Below are 24,806 nucleotides of genomic sequence, written 5' to 3'. Positions count from 1 at the left end.
GCTATGCCTCTGCCTGGAATTCCAAGCTATAATCTACCGCCTTTGTTTCCTGAAGGCTCCCCCTCCTCAGCCGTCTCAGCTCCCACTACGGCCTCATCATCTTCCTCATCTGTTTCCACTACCCTCTCCTCCTTCCCCCCCACCCCTACCTGTCCTCCCCCTGTCCCCCCCTCCGCCTCCTCCTCTCTGGTCCCATGCCTATTCTCTGCCTTACCCAGATCTTTTTCATATCTTCTTAGAAATTTCTCCACCTCCTGTATGTCCATCAATCTAAATTTTTTATCTTTATAAAAGAAGGCAATCCCCTCAGGGAACTCCCATCTAAATTGTATCTCATTTCTCTTCAGAACGGCTACCACTTGTTTATATCCCTCTCTCTTACGTAGTAACCTGACTGGTATTTCTTTGTATATGATAATAGGTCTTCCATCAATTCTTAATCTGTTATGGTAACTCTTTTTTAAAATTAAGTTTTTCATTTCCAGAGAGTTAAAGATTACCAAACAATCCCCCAAGAATTTGTTAATTTTTAAATGTTTAGGCCTTGTCATTCTAAAAACATTTTCTATTGTCAAGGCCATCTCTTCCTCACTTAAACCTAGCCAATTGGAGAGTTCTTTAATCATTTTCCCTCTTATGTCCTCGTTTCTTTCCTCTGGTACTCCCCTAAATTTCAAATGAAGCTGTTTTTGCCTCATTTCTCCCATGGCTAGGTTATCCCAAATCCTTTCTTGTGAGTTGCTTAGCTCCCTTAACTCTTCTTTTACCTTCATTGTCTCTTTCTTTTGTTCCCTCATCTCTTTCTGCATCCTTTTATTGGAATCTTCAATCAGCTTGGACTTAACAGAGAGGTCTTGAATTTTAATTGAGAGTTCTCCCACTGCTCCTTCTATTTTTCTATCAATCCTCTCCTGCACCTCCCCTAGTTTGTTTTCCATATATAGTACATTTAGTTTAAATTCCTCCTTTATTTTGGCCCATAAGTTGTCTAGATCTTTAATTTCTTCCTGACGGGACAGCTTCCTTTCCCCTGGGGTCCCGCCCCCTTTCTTCCAATCCTTTCCATCCTTTCCCGTCATATTCAGGTCTCTTCCCCTCCAAAATCCCTTCACCACAGATTTCCTTCCCCTTTTAAACCCCCTACCACTAACAGTTATAAACAGTTATAAACAGAGACAGGGCGGGGTTCCAAACAGGTTTAACTGGTCCTTTCGTGACGGTGTCCAGGCGTCGTCTCAAAGCGTGACCCCCGAGCACCCCAAAGCGATAATTCTGTGGTAAATCCAGAAAAAAGTACCAGCGGGGGAGGACGGGGAAAAAACACCACCAAATATCTTGGTTTTCACCCAATATCTTAGTTTTCTCTCTCACTTCACTCTCGCTGAGCCAAGTGCCTCCGCCAATCTTAAGTCCCAGGAACAAAGAAAGTTAACTGCCCGTAATCAGGCTTTAATAACGTATTGTCCAATTTGGTCCAATTAAAAGTTTCTTTTTTGCATACTACATATTACATACTACAGTCAGAATCCAAATCGTGGAGGTATATACAATCCTTTCTAAACTGCGTCAGGCTAACTCCAAAGCCACGCAGCCTCTACTCTTAATCCCTGTGGCCCGAATCCAACCACCGAGGAGGTCCTCTCAAAAAGAAAAAGGGAGGGCGGGAGAGAAACAGGAGAGGGCGGCAAAGGAGGAGTCTTTAAGTTCTTTCAGGTCCTCTCCCTTTAATCCTTCCTCTCTCTTCTTGACTGTAATCTTTACTGCCGCCTCAACACACACTCTCCATTCCTTCCAAGGGAGGCAAAGGGAGCGTCCACGATGGGTCTCTAATTCTTATATCAATGGGTCTCTAATTCTTATATCAATCTGGTGAGCTTCTCCTGCCCAACTTTTAATGTTTGAATGAGGGAATTAGTACTACTACTACTACTACTACTACTATATTATTTATACCCTGCCTATCTGGCTGAGTTTTCCCAGCCACTCTGGGCGGCTTCCAACAAAATATTAAAAATACATTAAAACATCAGTCATTAAAAACTTCCCTAAACAGGGCTGCCTTCTGATGTCTTCTAAACGTCAGATAGTTGTTTATTACTTTGACATCTGGTGGGAGGGCGTTCCACAGGGCGGGTGCAACTACTGAGAAGGCCCTCTGCCTGGTTCCCTGTAACTTTGCTTCTTTCAGTGAGGGAACCGCCAGAAGGCCCTCAACGCTAGACCTCAGTGTCCAGGCGGCACGATGGGGGTGGAAACGCTCTTTTAGGTATACTGGACTGAGGCTGTTTAGGGTCTTAAAGGTCAGCACCAGCACTTTGAACTGTGCTCGGAAACATACTGGGAACCAATGTAGGTATTTCAAGACTGGTGTTATATGGTCTCAGCAGCCGCTCCCAGTCACTAGTCTTGCTGCTGCATTCTGGATTAGTTGTAGTTTCTGGGTCATCTTCAAAGGTAGCCCCACATAGAGTGCATTGCGGTAGTTGAAATGGGAGATAACTAGAACACTCACCACTCTCGCAAGACAGTATACAGGCAGGTAGGGTCTCAGCCTGTGTACCAGATGGAGCTGGTAGACAGCTGCCCTGGACACAGAATTGACCTGCGCCTCTTTGAAAATGAACTATGGAGTGAACGTTGCCAATGTTCACATATTCACCCTATGTCCGGAATGGAAATCAATTCAGCGAATATGATCAGTATATGTTGTTGTTGCCTTTGGTAGGCAAGTGATATATAGAATCATAGAATCATAGAGTTGGAAGAGACCACAAGGGCCATCGAGTCCAACCCCCTGCCAAGCAGGAAACACCATCAGAGCACTCCTGACATATGGTTGTCAAGCCTCTGCTTAAAGACCTCCAAAGACGGAGACTCCACCACACTCCTTGGTAGCAAATTCCACTGTCGAACAGCTCTTACTGTCAGGAAGTTCTTCCTAATGTTTAGGTGGAATCTTCTTTCTTGTAGATTGGATCCATTGCTCCGTGTCCGCTTCTCTGGAGCAGCAGAAAACAACCTTTCTCCCTCCTCTATGTGACATCCTTTTATATATTTGAACATGGCTATCATATCACCCCTTAACCTCCTCTTCTCCAGGCTAAACATGCCCAGCTCCCTTAGCCTTGCAATATAATTGATTGCAGCCCATCTCCCACCCAATTAAGAATGAGGTGAAATAATGCAATGGCTATATCATTTCACCACAGTGGACAAGGAGATGAATAATGCAGTTATTGGCAAGAGACGAACTGCAGAGGGACAGAAAAAGAGCTGCGTGTGACAAATGCAGGCCAGAACGGGAAGAAAAAAAACCCTCCTTACATTCTCACTCTGAAAAACCGGTGACATTCAACTAAGTTTTACAAAGAATGGACCCAAATGGGTCTAGTATGTTTGAAACTTAGATGCATACCACCCACGTTTCCAAAGGTCAAGATTTCTATCCTACACAAACTAAAGCCTCTGCTAGTTCAAATTAAGCTAGGTTTGCCATGTTTCCAAAAGTGATAATCCAGACAAAAAGGTTGCTGAGTTTTCTTTGCGAAATCTCAGCCAAAAAACGAGTTTTAAAGTTATTTTTAATGGAAATCGCCAAAATCTACACTACCAACATGGGCTGCCATGCATCTGGATTTTCCTGGATATTTCAGCAATTTCTGCCTGCATGCTGCTTAAGGGGGCTGAATACCGGCTATGTCCAGAAAATTTCAGACATATGACAACCCTAAATTAAGCCAGAGCCTCTGCTTTAGGGAAAAAACCCTTCAACACAAGCCCAAACTGTAAACTTGAATTCCCAGACAGGGATATCCTGGTTTAAGAAGACTGATTCAGAAACTGGCCTTGTTAGGTGGCCAAAATATTCCCATTCCAATTAAAAAGTGCCTTTTTTAAAAAAAATATCAGCATAGATATCTGAATTCTTTTGGATCTTCTTTTTTTTTTTAATGGTATACTATTCTTTTGTGGAAAACTAAACAAGACGAGATGTGCTTTTCAACATAATTAGAATTTTGTTTCTCAGCCAGCGGATCCCTTAGCTGAATGTTGCCCTTCCTAACCAGGCTAATGAAATTGAATACAACGCTGGTTGGAAATAATTGTGGTTGGGTGTCGTGGAGCATGAAGTTGTTCAAAGAACAGCCGTTGAAGTCTAACTGCCATTACAATTGGTTTTAACAGAGAATCCTTTAACGAGGGCTGAGTATACTATGCAGAAATCCGTGAAAGGGCGGGGGGAGTAAAGTTACTGTAGCCAAGGGCAGCTGTAACATTTGGTGCATACATTACTGAACATACGACTTTGTTCAAGTAATTATGCTGCCATTCAATAAAAATGAGTAATTACCTAAGCAATAAATGTCATTTATATGCTTTTCCGTGTCGCACATCTGAATAAATTGGATTCATAAATTTGATTCCTTCTAATAGCATTTCCCCCCCTCCATTCCAATTTTTAAGTCAACAATTTTTTTTAAAAAAGAAGCTAATAAAGTAGACTGGTTGACACCTTGAGGGGATAAATTTTATATCCTGTATTCACCACTTGCCAGAATTAAAGGCCTCACTTTTTAAAGGGTGTTACATAAATATTAACAAAACAACAGGGCCCTGAACAATTCGGGGAACAGCATGGTAGTCTTTAGACATTTAGTCACATTGCAAACATAAAACTAGGTGATAATTAAGTTATTATTCAGTATAGTTTTCGGTTGTTATTATAATAAAAAAAATACTATAAAGCTTTTTAAAGGATTAAGAATAAAGCAGGGGTTTCAAAAACCTGGCTTCCTTCCATATTCATGTTGAGTTCCTTTATGAAGTGCCGAGGGAATCCTTTCAGTCTCCCACTGTGTGTATCTTATGGATGATGGAAGCAGAAATTCCTCCTTCACACTTTTAAGAGGATCATGACGTTTGCTTGAATTTAATATCAGACTGGAAGTGTAGTGAATTTGGCCAGAACTCAAAGCCTGGTATGAAATGTATTGTTTTAGGGTATAACCTTGAGTATGGAGAAAACAGACTAAAGTATTTCTTTTCTTTCTTTTCCCCGCTGCTGCTGCACTGGGGCAAGTGTGGCTGTCCTGCCTGTTGACAGTGGAACGAGCACTTCCTAGTAATAATAATAATATTATAATAATAATTTATAATTTATACCCTGCCCATCCAGCTGGGTTTCCCCAGCCACTCTGGGCGGCTCCCAACAGATTAAAAAGAGAATAAAACATCATACATTAAAAACTTCTCTAAACAGGGCTGCCTTCAGATGCCTTCTAAAAGTCAGATAGTTGTTTATTTCCTTGACATTCTACAGAGTGGGTGCCACCACCAAGAAGGCCCTCTGCCTGGTTCCCTGTAATCTCACTTCTCACAGGGAGGGAACCACCAGAAGGCCCTCGGAGCTGGACCTCAGTGTCCAGGCAGAACGATGGGGGTGGAGACACTTGCAGAAGCTCCTTCCTATACTGCCACATATCATGGGTAGAAAACGTAGAATTAAGATGCTCCTGAAGGCCACCTTGGTGAAATGTGTTGAGAATACTCTGACATTTTCCAAACTCTCTTCACTTCCCTTCTCCCATGAAGAATTCAAGACAGGATCAAGGTTATTCAGGACTCCTAAGCAATGCTACAGCAGGACTGCGATTAACTTTCAAGTTGTTCTATTATCCAGGCTACAGTCTAATGGTCGAAGGCAACTGCATTTTAGAAAAAGGCTCCAAGTGTCAGATGAAAAATAAAGATGAACATAAAGATGAAAAATGGCAACATTTCTGGACCAGAACCATGAAGTGATGTAGAGCTAGGCACTGACTAAAAGTTACCCTGGGGCTGACTGGCAGATCAGTATGCTTATGGGGATCTCGAAGGACCCAGGAGGGAGCAAGGGAGCAGCAGAGTGGGAAATGGATGTTCTGTTTCAGTATACAAATCACCATCACCCTTCCGAATCTTGTAATAATTTCTAATGTCGCAGTGGGACATAACAGCAGCCATCCATTGCATTCCCCTTCCTGGTCAGCTGTAAAGCCTTGTTATTGGTGCCAAAGAAACCTTCACCATGCAGAGCACCACTATTCCGTGGCTCGCTCATTCACTGGCAGAATCTGAGAGTGGGCAGTCCTTAAACCTTCCCCAGCAGAGTAGTTTCTTGATGCCCAGTCTGCACCTCCCCTCTCGGAGCGGAAGCCTACTGCGCAGGGAGGGCATGGGTAACGGAGGACCACTCTCCTCCCCTCTCTAAGGTGTCCTGGCACTGCCTCGCCTCCCCCGAGCCCTGCAGCTCCTCTCTGCTGGAGGCGTGGTTACTCTTCTCCGCTGAGGAGGGGCTGCTTCCCACAATCTTTGGGGGCGCTCTGTAATCCATCCGGCTTTCCCCCTCTCACCCCTGAGCCGATGGCAGTTCCCTGACACCCCGCAATCTAGACTCTTATATTTATATCAATGATTCACCTACCCCCTAGACTTCAAAAGGAATTGTTTTGGTGATATTTTGAATTCTTTGGGTCAAACAGTGGTACCTCTGGTTGCGAACGGGATCTGTTCCGGAGCCCCGTTCACAACATGAGCAGAACGCAACCCACGTCTGTGCATCTGCAGGTGTGCGGGTCATGATTTGCCGCTTCTGCGCATGCACGTGATGTCATTTTGAGAGCCTGTGCATGCGCGAGCGGCAAAACCCGGAAGTAACCCTGTCCAGTACTTCCGGGTTGCCGCAGGACGCAACCTGAAAAGATTTAACCTGAAGCGTCTTTAACCCGAGGCATGACTGTATCTTGGTTGTCGACCGTAATCTGTTCCAGGAGTCCGTTCAACTCCTGGAACCGTTCAGAAACCAAGGTGTGGCTTCTGATTGGCTGCAGGAGCTTCCTGCACTCGCGGAAGCCGCGTTGGGCGTTCGGCTTCCAAAGAACTTTTGAAAACCGGAACACTTACTTCTGGGTTTTCAGTGTTGGGGAATCAAAATGTACAAGTACCAAGGTGTTCGAGAACCGAGGTACAACTGTATTTTGTTTCTAGGTGTCCTATAGAAGCTATCGCTGCCTTCTGTGGGATAACCTTCCAATAGGTTTGGCATAGCCTTGACTGCTTATTATGAAATAAGAATGTTTATCCCTGATTCTGGTGCACAAATCCACAAGCCACACCCGCTAACTCCCATCCCTTTCAAAATCTTCTAAAACAGTATGTAAAGGGAGTAGCAGAGAAGGTAATGGGTCCACACACCCCTCTGGCATTTGTGTATTTCAGTAATTCATTGAGAATCTGCTTCTTCGCTGTTTATCTCACAATTTATACCTGAAGGAGCGTATTCACCCCCATCGTTCAGCCCAGACACTGAAGGCTCCAAGGGCCTTCTGGCAGTTCCTTTGCAGCGAGAAGTGAGGTTACAGGGAACCAGGCAAAGGGCCTTCTTGGTAGTGGCGCCCACCCTGTGGAACGCCCTCCCATCAGATGTCAAGGAAATTAACAACTATCTGAATTTTAGAAGACATCTGAAGGCAGCCCTGTTTAGGGAAGTTTTTAATGTTCAATTTTTTGTCGTATTTTTAATATTCTGTTGCGAGCCGCCCAGAGTGGCTTGGGAAACCCTGCCAGATGGGTGGGGTATAAATAAATTATTATTATTATTATTATTATTATTAAATGCATGTCTATTGAAAAGTGAGTGTCATTGAAGTGAATGGGGTTTTTATAATTTTTATTGAAATTCATTGAGATAAAATACAATAAGAAACAAACTAGTCTACAGAATATTATAATATTAATATTATTAATATTAAAAGAATATTAAAATAAGCCAATGGGGTTTAGAGGGCAACAATCCTATTCACACCTACCTGGGAGTCAGTCAATGGGTCTTACTTCTGAGTAGACGCACGCAGCATTACACTGCTCATCCCTTAAATGTAGCCAATAATAGGCATTTATTGTGTATTTTGTCCATTTACCAGAATAGCCTTGGCCTTCCCTAAATATGAAATAATGAAATAGCACCCCTGAGGATATATGTGAACGTTTATAGGGAGATTGTCATTTGAATTTGAAACACTTTCCCAGCACATTACATGCTGCATTTAAAGAAAAATTAAGATTCCCAAGTCTCAAAAATCACATGAGGGGCAAGGAGGTTATTAACCTCATTTACGAAAGCTCCTTGAACAGTCGGTGGAAATGAGTGCAGTGCAATCACTGAAAGGAAGGGGAGGGCTATATTTGAAGGGGTGTGTGGAAACAGGTACTCTGGAGAAGGGAGATAATTAGTTTCTTTTTCTTTTTTTTAAGGAAGTAGAAGAGAATGTCTCTTTAAAGCCCAATGACTTTGAAAGGCAAAGAGTTTTTTTTGGAGGACACCAAAGCAGTGATCCTGGAAAAAGTGGGTTAAACCACAGAGTGTAGGGCTTGCCAATCAGAAGGTCGGCGGTTCGAATCCCCATGACAGGGTGAGCTCCCGTTGCTCGGTCCCAGCTCCGGCCAACCTAGCAGTTCGAAAGCATGTCAAAGTGCAAGTAGATAAATAGGTACCGCTCCGGCGGAAAGGTAAACAGCGTTTCCGTGCGCTGCTCTGGTTGCGCCAGAAGCGGCTGAGTCATGCTGGCCACATGACCTGGAAGCTGTACGCTGGCTCCCTCGGCCAATAAAGCGAGATGAGCGCCACAACCCCAGAGTCAGTCACAACTGGACCTAATGGTCAGGGGGTCCCTTTACCTTTTATGCAATTGCAGCCTAGAATCATGCCCATTGACTTTATGTTTGCATATCATGTAAAAAATGGTGGCATTTTTGGGCACACTCCAACTAAAGTGAATCATAGGCTTATCTCTCCCCCAAATGCCTTAATCCTGAAGCTTTTTTGGTGTTGTTCTTTTAATGTGGCTGCATGGCAAGAGAAAGGTTCAGAGAATTGTTAAGTGCAAATAAGGATTTAATATCAAAAGATAGGTGTTTACAGTCCCCTAACTATGGAAGGAAATAGCCAGCCAGGGAGATCACACGAGAGTTCATGCCATATTATCCACCTCTGCAGATGTTTCCACCCGAGTTTTGGGTACCCAAGGAAAAGTTCGCCCTCTGTATAATTAAAAAATGTTTTGCAAAATCAACATTAAAAAGCAATAAAAATGAAGGGAAAGGTGTTTAATCAAAGTAATCACCCACAAGAGAGCGATCGGGAAACTTGTATCAAGCCAGGCAGGGTTCTTTAAACCATTTGACACAGATGCATAATCTGACAGTTATTCGCAATGAGCATTTAGCTTCGTGATGGCCAGGTGTGGTTGTTTTACTGAGGTGGGAGAATCAGGAGACAAAAATATCTTGCTCCCCTTTAGAAAAAGGGGATAATCTCTATGTATGTATACTTGCCTGCTGGCCTGGGACTGTGTGCTTCTGAATGTACAGGGGAGCTTAACTCAGACCCTCCAAGTGTCCCTATTTTCCAGGGACAGTCCCGGATTTACAGAAACCATCCCAGTTTCTGATTTGATCCCACAATGTCCTGCTTTCCCTTAGGACATCCCTATTTTCACCAGAGATATGTTGGAGGGTATGGCGTTATGTGACCCCAGAGCCAAGGAGATAAGTAACTACACAAACTATAGAAGTCATCCGAAGGTTTTTTTAAAAATAAAAAATGTTTAATGTTTTATTATGTTTTTATATATATTGGAAGCCACCCAGAGTGGCTGGGGCAACCCAGTCCAATGGGTAGGGCAATAATAATAATAGTAGTAGTAGTAATAATAATAATAATGGAATAGGATGTCCCTATTTCCATCGGAGAAATGTTGGGTGGTATTCTGGGGAAGCATCCATAGGATGAAACTACCACTTGCTGCCAGACTCATTCAAGCAGGCAACTGAAACTTTAAAAGTGGGTGGACTGAGCTTACAGGGGGCTGTAAGATTGAGAAAGGAATTGCTCAAAAGTCATAGCTAGTAAAATATAACAAAGGAAGGAAAACTCCGGGGGCAGAGGGCAAGCTATTACAGTCATACCTTGGAAGTCAAACGGAATCTGTTCTGGAAGTCTGTTCGACTTCCAAAACGTTCAAAAACCAAACCACAGCTTCTGATTGGCTGCAGGAAGCTCCTGCAGCCAATCAGAAGCCACGGAAGCCCCGTCGGACGTTCGGGTTCCAAAAGAATGTTCGCAAACTGGAACAATCACTTCCGGGTTTGTCGCGTTCAGGAGCCAAAACATCCGAGTTCCAGGGGGTTCTGGATCCAACGTATGACTGTATAGGCAAGCTCCCTCCAATCTAATAGCCAAAACAGGCCACATGGTCAGCAGCAATTGCTTCCTTCTTTCAGAAGAAATCTACAAGAGACTTCTTCATTGGTATGGAGTGACCCCAGTTCCAGCTAATGGGTTGGGAAACCTCATGAAAGCTAGTTGCATTTTCATTGCAAATCATTACTCAAATCAATTCAGCTATATGTGTGTGTGTGTGTGAGAGAGAGAGAGAGAGAGAGAGAGAGAGAGAGAGAGAGAGAGAGAGAGATGGAATAAAAGAATGACGGAGAACAGAAACAATTGTGCAACATTTCATGGAACTTTTAGTTGAATCTAAATTATTAGACTGGAAAAACTGTGTGTTATTTTTCTCCCCCTTGAATTTATGCATAGTTAAACAGACTTTCAGATATGGGGGGGGGGGGCTTTCTTTCTTTTTGCTTCATCTAACGTTCCCATCAGAATCCTTTGAAAATGCAGCCTTGATAAAACTAAAGGAAAAAAGCAGGGAGGGAACCTCACAATTCCGTACAAATAGTTGCAAGCTGTGTGACGCCTGCTTTTTATCTGCATGGTGCCTGAAGATCAGAAGATTGCTCCTAATTAGTGAATAAGTTAAATCATAAAATATACTGCACCGAAGGTTCGCACTGCCTTAATTGTACACCTAAAAACTTCCATGTTTTTTTCAAGTACTTTCATATTAGAAGTTGAATGTTTTTATGTATCTTCAGTGTAGATCACCTTGAGATGGTTGTTTAGAAGGAAATGAATAAATCAACGAGGAGGAAGGGAAAAGGAAAACAGAAAATGTATTTGTGAAAAGCACTCTACTTTTGGATCATCCCACCCGATTACTGCTTTTACATATAGGTTCTGCAAGATCTCTCTCATGACACAGGAGAAGCAGAGGGCAAGATAGCAGACCCTCCAAGTGTCCCTATTTTCCAGGGATGTCCCTGATTTAGAGAAGCCATCATGGTTTCTGATTTGATCGTGGAATGTCCCACTTTTCCTTGTTGTTGTTGTTGTTGTTTAGTCGTTTAGTCCTATCCGACTCTTCGTGACCCCATGGACCAGAGCACGCCAGGCCCTCCTGTCTTCCACCGCCTCCTGCAGTTTGGTCAAACTCATGCTGGTAGCTTCGAGAACACTGTCCAACCATCTCGTCCTCTGTCGTTCCCTTCTCCTTATGCCCTCCATCTTTCCCAACATCAGGGTCTTTCCCAGGGAGTCTTCTCTTCTCATGAGGTGGCCAAAGTATTGGAGCCTCAGCTTCAGGTTCTGACCTTCCAGTGAGCACTCAGGGCTGATTTCCTTAAGAATGGATAGATTTGATTTTCTTGCAGTCCATGGGACTCTCAAGAGTTTCCTCCAGTACCATAATTCAAAAGCATCAATTATTCGGCAGTTCTTCCCCTTCATGGATCACTGCCTTGCGGTGGCGAAGGGGCTTGAATAACTCAGAGAAGCTATGAGCTATGCCGTGCAGGGCCACCCAAGATGGACAGGTCATAGTGGAGAGTTTTGACCAAACATGATCCACCTGGAGCAGGAACTGGCAAGCCACTCCAGTATCCCTGCCAAGAAAACTCCATGGACAATGACAACAGGCAGTTTTCCTTAGAATGTCCCTATTTTCCTTGGAGAAGTGTTGGAGGGCATGGAGTTATCCAACCCCTGAGCCAATTGAAGGCAATCTGATATAGGAAAGTGGCTTTTAAAAAAAAATGTTTAATGTTTTATTATGCTTTTTTATATGTTGGAAGCTGCCCAGAGTCCTGGGGCAACCCAATAAGACCTGTGCGGTATAAATAGTAAAATTATTGTTATGGAATGGGATATCCCTATTTTCATCGAAGAAATGTTGGAGGGTATGTTAGTTCACTCTCCCAGAAGCTACGTCATAGTCAAAGGGCTCATGAACTCCCTCCCCACAGTGTGTAAACAGTCAGAGAGCTCTGAGGTTCCCTGTTAAGTATAATGGTTTAATTCACACAGAAATGAAAACATGACAGTTACACATGGTTGCTGCACTGCCTCACTGATGGCTCGGATGCAGAGGTGAGCATGCCAAAAAGAGGGTGCCATGGCTAGTCTAGGTGGATGGGCCTATACTCATGGCTCCAGCATAAAAGGTTGGGCAGCAGGCCCCACAGGGAATGGAGAATAGGCTCAGAACACTACAGTGGCTGCGTCTCCTTGAAGCAAGTGAGAGAAAGAAGAGGAGCAGCGAGAGAGAGACAACACATTAGGAAGACCAATGTGGAAAAAGTCACACAAGAGAAGCTCAGAAAGGAAAACTGTTAGGTACCCTTCAGCCTTACCCCGAGGGAAGAAAGTACAGTGGTACCTTGGTTCTTGAATGTAATCCATTCTGGGAGTCCATTCAACTCCCGAAACCATTCACAAACCGAGACTCAACTTCCTATGGGCTGCAGGAGCTTCCAGCACTCAAGCGGAAGCCGTGTTGGATGTTCAGCTTCCAAAAAACATTCCCAAACTGGAACAATTACTTCTGGGTTAGCAGTGTTCGGGAGCCAAAACGTGCGAGTACCAAGGCATTCAAGAACCAAGGTAAGACTGTAGCTGGATTCTGAGGGCTTAACCTTTTTAATGAACAAATTGGTTATATCGAAAGATGTGCATGGATAACAAAGACGTCTCTGTTTTCAATTCATAGAGTCGGTTACATTCGGTCTGAGACACCGCTGTCATAGGCATTGTAAGGTTGGGGGGGGGAGAAGTGGGGAGAGGGGAGGGCCTTTACTTTCTAGCTTCATAGCAGGGGACTATAGGAGGAGTAGAAGCTGGGCTTGAATCTCCCTAACCAACAGTTAGGGTTGCATGCACATATCAAAGCAGAGACATCACCTTGCCAACAAAGGTCCATATAGTTAAAGCTATGGTTTTCCCAGTAGTGATGTATGGAAGTGAGAGCTGGACCATAAAGAAGGCTGATCGCCAAAGAATTGATGCTTTTGAATTATGGTGCTGGAGGAGACTCTTGAGAGTCCCATGGACTGCAAGAAGATCAGACCTATCCATTCTGAAGGAAATTGCTTAGGGAGTCATTTGCTATTCTACGTTTTATAATGAAGCTACATGAGTTGAGCTCTGCAAAGAAACTAACAAGCATCTAAATGAAGGCAAGGTGATTCATAAAGACTCAGTCAAGTCACAAGTACAAAATAGATTCCTGAGTGTTTTTATAGCTGGTTGAAATTATGCAAGTTTATTCTGTAAGCAAAGTGATTATTTGTCTCCAGGATGTTACAGCCTGATCTGGAGAAAAAGGAAAAGGTAAACAACTCCCACCTGTTTTGCCACAGAAATTGTCTCTTACGGATAACTTCCACTCCCTGCCCTGAAAAAAGAACAACAATCTTCCTTACTGAACGCTTAATGTGAATGAAAGGATTAAATAATAATCACCAGGGGGAAAACTAATCTATCAAATCATTAGCAGGAAGGTGAAGAGACTAACCTATAAGCAAAGTAAAATAATGAAATGTAAACACAAGCTGGGAAAAAAGTTATGGTTTAACATTGAGAGACACTTTTTGTGAAAGCTTTCACAGAAGAAGCACCCCACTTCCATTCTTTTTGGGGAGTAGGGAAGACTGCAAAATTGATCAAATATACTTGCCCATTTAGAGTGAGGGCAGGGAGCATTATCTTATAAACTGGCTTTGCAATATTGTCAGATGGTTGACTCTGATTGGCTACATAGCACAGTGTCATCATCAAACTCTGTGATCCCTGGTTGGCTGGGATCTCGTGCACCCGGAAAGAGAAGCCATGGTTTCATTCAAAAGCCAGTTAACAGCCAGCAAAAACGACAAGCACATTTTTCTCACTGAAAATGTTCTATGGCAGCCTAGGAGAAAATGTAGCTGAATAGAATAGAGATAATCAGTTTGTAACAAGCAACTGATAGATCTAATGGCTAGTTGGTTTATAACAAGCTTGTGATGTGGTTTTTGTAAAAGAGCTGGTAGAAAAATGATACATGCTCTCCCCACCCACCCACCCATATACATCTACACAAACTCCGTGTGGCTGTACCTACATAAAATGTCCAGGAATGATGGGAGTTGTAGTTGAGCAATGTCTGAAGGCAGAAATATTCCCTACACCTGCCCTATTGTCAGGGACTGGGCAGAGGAGGAATGGTGGAGACCGCCTCCCCATCCTGACCCTTCCAGGGGGGAGGAAGAGGAAGACAGTATAGATTTACAGCAGGGGTTTAAGGGAGGTCACAGCTCAGAGGCAGATGAGGGGGAAAGTTGTGAAATAATGGGCGAGGAGGCAGAGCCGGAGCAGGAAAGCATTCCAGACCCACCATCTCCCAGAACCCGGCGAGCCTTAAAAGTTGGAGAGCAAAGAGCTTGGAAACAGATGGCGCTAAGCAGGAACTGTAAAGGAAGTGGTGCTGTTGACGAATTAGGAGGTGGGAGAAAGGGGGTTGGAGATTTCCTCGGGACAATGTCATTATTTAGAGATTCAGGTGGCTAGCCGTGTTGATCTGTCACAGTCGTAATAAATAACAAGTTGAAAGATGAAAAAATCTTTTTAAATAATTCCAGTGGCACCTTTAAGATCAGCTAAATATAAGCTTTCAAGGTATGAGCTTTCGTGTGTAATACACACTTTGTCAGATACTCTGAAGCAGAGGTCGCTTCAACCTTATAACTGTTGATGACTGTTATGGCAGTTGGTTCCACAGGGAAGGACAAGGGATTTTTAAAGGGATAGATGACCAAAATTAGCTTTAGTATGTATAATGGGACATGAATCCAATATCTCTATTCAGACCAGGTCTCTCCATACTTTTTAGTTTTAAGAATTTTAGTTTTAATAAATACCAAACTAAAAACTATGGAGAGACCTGGTCTGAATAGAGATATTGGATTCATGTCCCATTATACATAATGAAGCTAATTTGAAGCTTAAAGGTCCCACTGGAATTATTTAAAATATTTTTTCATCTTTCATCTTGTTATTTATTATGATTATTCAGAGAGCCTGCATTCCAAAGCCTCTCTCTGTGAATATTTAAGAAAAGCAGATGATAAGGACTTTTCCTTGTCTTGTCCATTCCTCGCAACCTGTTGTGGGGCTTGGTTTCTCAACCGCCTGACACCTATGTGGATCAGGACAACTATAATTTTGTAGTGCTGATACCGGTAATAAGAACATAAGGCAAGACTGCTGGACGAAGCCAATAAATAGTAGCCGTTGGTGGCCTTCTGCTCCATGATTTTGTCTAATCCACTTTGAAAAATCCGCTTTGAAAGCCATCCCTGTTGGTAACTATCACTGATTCCTTCCTTCCATAGTTTAACCATACAGTGCCTGAAGAAGTATTTCCTTTTATCTATCCTGTGACATAGCCATTCATGTTACACAGGAGACCTAACAAAGCAGGGGAAACCTGAAGAGTAATTTAGTAATTTGTTTCACTCTCAGCAAGGACAAAAGGTAAACCTTACAGGCCTCACACTTACAGCATTCGCCCTCAGAGGACAAATTGGGAAACCAGAGTGATAAATGTAGACGTTCACCTCTTGAAACACCCCACATTTCTCTCACTGCAAAGGAAACGTGCCAATGGTAAGGAAACAAGTGCCTTAAAAAAAAAAAATCTGTATAGTAATCCCCTGTGAAAATTAACTAATAAAAAGGGATATTTGCAAAGTCTGAAGCTCATTTCACATATTCTTTCATTTCTTCCTTGTTTTTAATGGCATGTCAGAAGTAAATTAAATTTACATTTGTGGAAGCCCAGGGGTTCCTCACAGTCAAAGGAAAGCAAATGAGTACTTGATAACCTCGCTTACTTACTGAATGGCAGGCGACTGTGAAACACATTAGCCAGCTGCCATGATGGCTATTCCCTCCAGAAAGAATGTGCATCAGATTCTGTATAGATAGATATGCAAGGAGGTATTGTCTTCAAGATAATCATGCTTACGGACATAAAATCATCACCAATTTTTGCAGATTCATGAGGGGAACACAAACGTAGCTATTCTGAGTGTTTAGATGGCCGAATTCTTGCTACCGGGCCAGTTTGAACTGTCATAGTGTGACAGTGCAGGGCTGCTGAGTGCAGTGATGGCCAGAATAAATAGATGGACAGTGGACCTGAGTGAAGCCTGCTGCCCTCAGGTCCGCTCCCCAAGCCATGCCTCCTAGGCCACCACAGATTGGCCAGTTTGAATGAGCTGGCCTGGCGGGAACCCATGAGCCTCTGCAGCAGCCGAGGAGACGTGACAATGGCCTGGGAAATGGTATAGCACAGTGGGGCATTGTGGAAGAAGAGGAGGAGGAGGAGTTTGGATTTGATATCCCACTTTATCACTACCCTAAGGAGTCTCAAAGCAGCTAACAATCTCCTTTCCCTTGAAGGTACCAAATTTTCTTCCTTTGAAGGCACCAAATTTTGACTTAGGGTGACATACAGTGGTACCTCTGGTTGTGAACAGGATCTGTTCCGGAGGCCCGTTTGCAACCTGAAAAGAATGCAACCCATGTCTGCGCACACGCTGGTCGCGATTCGCTGCTTCTGCGCATGCGTGTGACGTCATTTTGCACGTCTGCGCATTCACGAGCGGCGAAACCCGGAAGTAACCCATTCCGGTACTTCCTGGTTGCCGCGGGATGCAACCTGAAAACGCTCAACCTGAAGCAAACATAACATGAGGTATGACTGTACTACCAAAGATTACCAAAGTTTGTATAACCCATCGCCTCTGCTACTAATGAGTCCCAGTCCTCCATTCTGACACTTGCTCCCTCTTCCTCTCCTAACAGGTGAAAATATGTGGAAGGAGTCATTCTTCATTTCTCAGCTGGGAAAGGAATAATTTAATAAATAGGAGGGTTAAAGAAATAAAGCTGGGGTAATAGGGATCTGATGGATTATCATTGATTATTGTTTTCTCCTCTAGGGTGGCTAGTTTTGTGAGCGTTCTTGTTCATTGAGTCAAATTAATTTTTCTCTCTGTCCTTTTTCAAAATCGAAGATGAATCTCATTCTTTTATTTGCTTCCCACCTTGTACAGCGTAACATCCTACTTGTCTTATGGGGAAGTGCTGTAGCCTCTTCCGTTTTGACAAAGTGATAATCTTGGCAAGCTTCGAGTTTCAAGCGGCTGATGCAGAAAGCTCAATTTGAACCTTGTTCTTCATCTCCTCCCAATGTGCAAGGATGGAAATCTTTCATTTTCTGAAAAGTATGCTTCATTCCCACCAGGTCCCTGAGGGGCTATTTTACTGACACTTGCCTTACAGTAAAAAACGTAACTTTTTCCTTGGCAATTTAAACAGGTGCCAATGGCAGTATATATCTTAGGAGACGGCTCACAATGTTGGTTCAGTCTCTTTCAACAGGGCGTCATAGTGAAGGATGTGCCAGGGCTCCTAGTCATTTAAAGACCTGTGGATGTCATCCACTTGAGAGATACCATCCAGCAGATGTTAGTCACAACTGAAACTGACTGAAATTGACAGCACTGAGTTACCAGAACTTAGAACTAAGTCCTCTGCCATTGCTTCCAGTGAGACTCACATTGCAATCCTAACCCCATCTACTCAGAAGTGAGTCCTATTTAATTCAATGGGGCTTAATCTCAGATACGTGGGATCAGAGTTGCAGCCAAGACATCCCACTCACAACGCCATGTGACATTGTGAAGTCGCCGCTGGTTATTGAGGGTGCTGATCCCCCTCTTTGAAAACTTGGGGGGGGGACCAAAGTGCCTTCACCCCCAGGACCCGATGCAACCGCTCCACATAGCACACATGGAGAATGAAGAAGCCTAGAAAACCCAAAAAAAATAGACGTGTTGAATTTTTCAGTTTTCAAATTCCAAATATGAGGGGTGCTAAAAAGTTGTAACATCACTGGGAAATTGAAAAGGTAGTTTGGTTAACTGAATATAATTTGGTTTTGCTTGGTGAGTGTGCAAAATGTGTGTGAAATTGCGTAGAATTAATTAAAAATGATTGTCAAGTACTTGCAGTCATATATTAATATTTATCATCATCATCATCATCATTATTTAGGATTATCTGACATTTTCAGAAGGTAGAATTAAAATCCTTTGGTTCTTCATCAGACGTAGACTTACCAAGCTAAATGTTCTCCAATCACAAAAATAATAGCAGATTTGAGTCCCTGACACCCAAAATTATATTTTTAAGACCCCTCAGTGAAGACATCTGCAAAAAATAAGCTTCACCCCTAAAATGGCACCCCCAGTGTGTCCCACCAAGATGTCTAATGTGTCACAGAACAGTAAACCCTGCTTGAAATTCTACGCCCGCACTGATTGAATTAGGCTGGAACGATATCAGTTTTTATTAAACCCGCCCACCCCTGCTGTTGTCTTCTGACTTCAGCAGTCTCCCCAAAACATCACCGCGCTATGCTCCATGTGAACGTTTAATATAACCCAGCGGTGGGCAGCCTTTCATTTTTCTGCTCTTCTCGTTTCCTTCCTGCTCTGCCTTCGGTGGCGTGATGCAGATTGATTTGCCCTGCTCCTCTGGCCAGTCCCTTGCTCCCCATTTGCCTGTTGACAGGTTTTTATGAAGGACAGTAAGTGCACAGTTGCCAGCCTCTTTTATGAGTTCATCTGTAACGCCGCGCCATGTGTGCCCTCCCTGTTGTGAGCTTGTTTACTGCAGTTTCAGACTCTGCCAGGGAAAAAAAGGTGAAGGTTATTTTATGGTTGTGCAGATGATTGCCTCACACTTGGTACTGTCTATAATGTCCCTTGATCCCCCTTATAGCTTTCTGAAATATTCTTATCCTGTGGTTCTTGATGTCTTCCTGTGCTGTTAGCACTTAGCCATCTGCCGCTTTTTTTTTTTTTTTTTTTTACTTCTGCAGTAGGGAATGAGCCATCCTGCAAGTTTCATTTAAGCCTTTTCCATTCATGTGCTTTCTCCACTTCTGTTTTTGGGGGGGGAAAGTGGGGGTGATGAGGTTCACACTCTTAGGACAACACCATCTCCTAACCAAGGAGGCTGGTCCATTATGGCAGATGGTGCACTGCCCCACCGACCCCACTCTGCTTTCAGCCAAACCCTACCTGTATACTTTGTGATGTACAACTAGCTCAAGAGGTGGCAGTGGCTGTTAGTTCCCTCTTTCTCAGTCCCTGAAAAACTCAACAGGGAGGATGGTTCCATCTACTGTTGGCCTCTCAACCTACTGCCCTACCAGTCGCAATGGGCACCAGCTGCCACTGTCTACTAATGAAGACAAAGAAGAACTATTAAGCAGAAACTTCGCTCAAGCCACCCAGTAGACCATAAACAAGGTGAGATTGTGTAATAGTGAAACATCTTCATATGCAGTGACAAAGTAGCTCAAGTCAACATTATGAAAACATAATTTTAAGGTATTAGAAAAGGATGCTGGATTTTTTTTAGTGGGGGGAGAGAATGGGAGTGTAAAGACAATTGAGTTGATGAAAAGGAAGAGCAGTCCAACTTTACCAGTGACTAATTTGACGTATTATCTCTTGATCATGTTTTTACCCTGACATTCCTTGAAGGTGCTAAGGGCAGTATACACAGAATTCTTCTTATAAATTGAGATAGAGAACAAGGATATGCTTCATGGAGGGTACAGACACTGACCAGAAAATGTGTGTATTGGCTGAAGAATGTACAAAATGCAGTCAAGATATGCACATTCCCCAAGGCCATTGGAGATCATGCATAATGGCTGGAGGACATATAACACAGAGTCCAGATATGCACATAGGCCTGTTGGGGATTGTGCAAATGCACAAAAATGCAGTCAGTACATGAACATCCCCCAAGGCCTATTGTAGACAATGGTAGGTGCTGTCATTAGGCTAACTAGGCAGCTGCCTAGAGTGCAGATCTCAGAGGGGCCAGTGCTGGCCTTGGAGGCCTTGAGCTTTATAATGATTAGTTTTTGTTACAGTTTATAAATTTCTGATAATATTTTACTTTTACATGTTGAGGAATGTTGCATGTCGAGGTACCCAGGGCCACCGCAATAACTCACACATCACACAGAAATTTTTGTTTAAGGTTTTTGGCATAATTTTGGCCACAACTTTATTAAAATACAAAAATGTGAGTGGTTGCGTAGGCATTGGTTGCGACTATCTGCCCCCACCGTGGGGGACAGACTGACATTCCGCATGCCTGCAAAAGTCAGAAAAGGGGAATACACTTGGGGGTAGCGACGGAGCAGGGAACCTGTGTTGGGTTGAAATAAACGACAGACGAGTGGCAAGTGTCATCCGGGAGGCATCTCTCGTTTATTTCAACCCAACAAACCTGTCCTCAGCCCTCCCCAAATGCAACCAGAGGCTCTTGCATGGCTCAAGCGCCTTGACAGAGTGGACAAAAAGCAATAGTGAGCCCCTGTATTCCTTTAAGGGAATCCCTTGCAGCAGCAGCAGCAGCAGCATTAGAGGGGCAGGCACAGCCAATCCATGCCCCTCAACCAACCAAACCATAAACCAAAGCCTAACCGCAACCTTACAAGTTGTGACAATTTGCTACGCAGTAGGCAAAACCCAAATGGCCCCAGCCAATCAGCCAGAGGACAAAATTCCTACCGGGCCCCTGCCCCAAGAGCAGACGACCCCATGACAGGCATAGCAAGGTCAAAGCGAACAACCCTAAATATAGGGAGGAAGGGACAGGCAATCCAATGCACGGAGCAAAAAGAGGAATCTCTACGCCTCGTGCAGGGAGTTTTAGCATTTCTGGCTGTCAATCAACAAATGGCAACATTAACTTCTTCCCAACAACAAGGGAACCCCAATCACATCAGTGGCCAACGATCAATTAGCCCGCCCCACAACTTTGGAGTGTTCTGTCAGCCCCCACCGCAACACGTGCTCTCCATGAAGGAGAACACGCTTTATCATGTTTGAAGTAAATCATACATTAGATTTGTTTTTGAAAACTGAAGTTTGCAGTGTTTTTTTTTTGGGGGGGGGGATACAAGTTGTTAGCCTTGCCTAGAATGCAAACTAGCCTGACACCGGCCCTGCTTGTAGAGTATACATATTGGCCTGGAACTGTACACAAATCTCTCTTCATGGACAGACTATGCCAATACCTGTTCAGCTTGCATTACCCCTAACCAAAGGATGTTATATGCCTTGTTGGAAAGGAGCAAGAAAGGGAGAGGTCATAGGAAGGTTATTCCAAGGACAATGGTCAGAATATCTCATTTGGAAGCCCAATCAAATCCTTTGTTGAGAGAAAGACGTTAACCTACAGAAGGCACTGCCGAGAGAGTTGTTAATGAATATTGCTCTGAGACCTGCAACTTGCAATCAAATTATGTGGCAAGCAACCTGTTCAACTTAAATCTGGCAGATGCAATGAGAATGAAGCAAGCGAACTAGGGAATTCTGTTTATATCACCTATAAAGCAGTCATTACCTATGTTCATAGGGCACCCGGAGAGTTATATTCACACCATATGCTACTTCCTATATTCTTTCTGCTGGAAAACACACACACACACACACACACACACACACACACACACACACACCATTTGAATTGTAAGAGCCTGGAAGAAATTTGAAATGCACCGTAGCCCCATCGCTGTCAAGTTTTCCCTTTTCTTGCAAGGAATCCTATTCGGAATAAGGGAATTTCCCTTAAAAAAGGGGAAACGTTGACAGCTATGCTTAGCCCAATTGTCTTTCTTCTGTTACTGCAATATGGAGAAAATGCTTCTACTCTTGCAGAGAGCACTGGTGTCCTTGGTTGTTTGCAAAAACTATAGGTTAACTTCTATATGAATAATTATGTTTTCTGGTCATTAAATCACCCTTAAAATGACCATAGAACAATTTTCTCTGAAACTTTAAATAAAATTGATGATGCTGATGCTGCTGATGATGAAGATGAAGATGAATCCCTATACAAAGCTGAGATCTGAAAACTAATTCAGATGTATATGCTTAGACTTAGACTTTCACAAGTCTCAAGACAAACCAACCACAACAAGAAACAGAGTGACCATTTGCTGCTGTCCCCCTCCCCAACAGGTAATTGGTAGAAACTAAATGTAGAGGAGCTTACTCTCTGCAATCAACTCTAAAGTCTAAACTATAGGTCTTTGTGTAGCCCTGTGCCTGACTGATTGCCAGGTTTCTCCTGGGTATTGGGCCTTGGTTAACCTTTCCATCACAACTGTGGGACCCAGAATTCTCTTAGAAAGTTGAGAAGACATTATCAAAAGCAAGGCAGTTTGATGGGGAAGAGAAGCAGATCTATCCAGCTATGAAGTAGCCATTGACAAACTAGGGGTGTCTGTAGGGGTGCAAGGAATTTCACTTCAGTTTGCATTTAAAGGCAAGCCTACTAATTTGCCATATATGAAAGAATATGAGAACTGATACACAGCCAACCTTCCAAATTTGCAGTTCTTTTTTTTAAATAATATTTTTATTAGTTTTCCATTTTTAACATTTATGTAACATCTGATTTCTATTTACAATATCTTAGCTCTGTTGAGCCACTCGACTTCCCTCCAACCCGTCAACTGGTTTTTTTGATAACTACTTCATCATTGTACACATTTATACCATCTCAATTCTACATTTCGCTTAATTGTTTTCAACTTTAAACACAAGTAGAAAGGCCCATCAATTAAACGTTGAGAGATTTTACGCAGTCCTGCTGGTGTCTTTAAATGTTTACAATAATTTTCTATATATTGAATAAATTTACTCCAGTCTCTCTGGGAAGCTTGGTCACTCTGGTTTTGGATTTCCCCTGTCAGCTTTGCTAATTCAGCATAGTCCATTGTCTTCATCTGCCATTCTTCTATCACTATCATCAGTAATTCTTGATGTTTCCAAATTTGGGTTAATAAAGTTCTAGCTGCCATACATAAACAATTTCTGGTCAGCCTTTGTTATTTCTTTTCCAATCATTCCCAATAAAAACGCTTCCGGGTTTTTTGGGAAAGTCTATCTAAATATTATTTTCAATTCATTATAAATCTTTTCCCAAAATAGTTTAACTTTATTGCATGTCACCAAGTTTGCAGTTCTTTGCATGTTGTAATGTGTTTGCCCATCCATGCAATGTGGATAAAAATGCAGACACTGGTGTGAAATGTCCATTAAAATGTGTGTGTGTTGCTTTAAGGAAAATTGTATTGCAAAAATGTGTATGGTATGTTAGGCAAAATTGCATACAAACGTATATATGAGGAGAAATTTGAACACAAATACTGATAAGCACTTAAAAAGAAAGAAAGAAAAACAAACTGATATAGCAAATTGAATTTAGGACTGGAAGAATGGGAAACCCAGGGCTTTTTTTCAGCCGGAACTTGCCAGAACTTAGCTTGGCCCCCTCTCAGGTGGGCGCCATTGCCATTATAAGAAAACAGGGGAGGCGTTCATGGTGAGTTCCAGCACCTCTTCTTCTTGAAAAATAGCCCTGGGGAAACCCAAATGGTCAGATTTCCCCAATCCTTGTTCTGTGGAAAAGTTTTGAAGCTTGCAATAAAGCTTTTCCCCTCTGCCCTCCCCCCAATAAAATGAAAAGGATGGGGAGTTATTCTCATGGAGAGCCAGTGTGGTGTAGTGGTTAAGAGCGGTAGACTCGTAATCTGGTGAACCGGGTTCGCTTCCCCGCTCCTCCACATGCAGCTGCTGGGTGACCCTGGGCCAGTCACACTTCTCTGAAGTCTCTCAGCCCCACTCACCTCACAGAGTGCTTGTTGTGGGGGAGGAAGAGAAGGGAGAATGTTAGCCGCTTTGAGACTCCTTAAAGAGAGTGAAAGGCGGGGTATCAAATCCAAACTCTTCTTCTTCATCATCATCATCAATTGTGCACATTTGCTACCAACAAGTCAAGCTAAAGCTTATCAGACTGGCAAAAGGATTGCTTCACTTTCAGGCGTGCTAACTCATTTCCTGGCATGGTTGTTGAAATAAGTTAAGTCTGGGAGCAATTATGTACTTATTTAACAGACAAAACAGACGAACTTCAAGCCATCTGCTGCTGGCCCTTTAAAGGTCATCCAGATCACCTGAAATACACTCCTGAGGTGTGACGGGTAAACTTAATTAAAAATGCAGTGCAAAGTCTGGCAAAGGAATGAATATGAGTAATACCCAAGGCAGTGCATACATGCCAAGCGGACCACGACCCAAATGTATTTTCTCTCTCCCTCTCATACGCACACACACACAGTTTTTTATAAGAAGCAAAACAGATAGCTATTAACTTTCAGAATTGCACTGTTTTCCTATAGCAGAAGTGCCAGTCAACAAACTCAAAAGAAATACTTTGTAAACAAACATACCAAAAAAGAAAGAAAAGAGAGTGTGATGTTTAGAGATGTCACTTGTGATAAATTGCTGAATTTTTACAACATCACAGGATTTAGATGGCATTTTTTCTTCTTGTTGTTGCCTTATTTTACCGACACATTTACAAAAGGAAAGGTCTTCCAACTCAATTCATTTTCCTTTGTTCTACACCTTATTGTCACATAGATTTAGTTTTAGATTCAATTCTC

The 24,806-nt window shown here is 42.9% G+C and overlaps 1 long non-coding RNA gene across 1 annotated transcript; it reads right to left on the bottom strand.

The window, feature by feature from the left end:
• Positions 1–4,558: 4,558 nt before the first annotated feature.
• LOC114607498 (uncharacterized) lies at positions 4,559–16,577 on the bottom strand. Its single transcript, XR_003709163.2, has 3 exons — positions 16,091–16,577; positions 13,562–13,610; positions 4,559–4,976 (listed from the first exon to the last, which is right to left on the bottom strand). It is a non-coding gene; the product is annotated as an uncharacterized LOC114607498 (long non-coding RNA).
• Between the last annotated feature and the right edge of the window lie 8,229 nt (positions 16,578–24,806).

The sequence above is a fragment of the Podarcis muralis genome, chromosome 1 (assembly GCF_964188315.1).
Source record: "Podarcis muralis chromosome 1, rPodMur119.hap1.1, whole genome shotgun sequence".
Classification (NCBI taxonomy): Eukaryota; Metazoa; Chordata; class Lepidosauria; order Squamata; family Lacertidae; genus Podarcis; species Podarcis muralis.
This window is presented reverse-complemented; position numbering and strand designations above follow the sequence as displayed.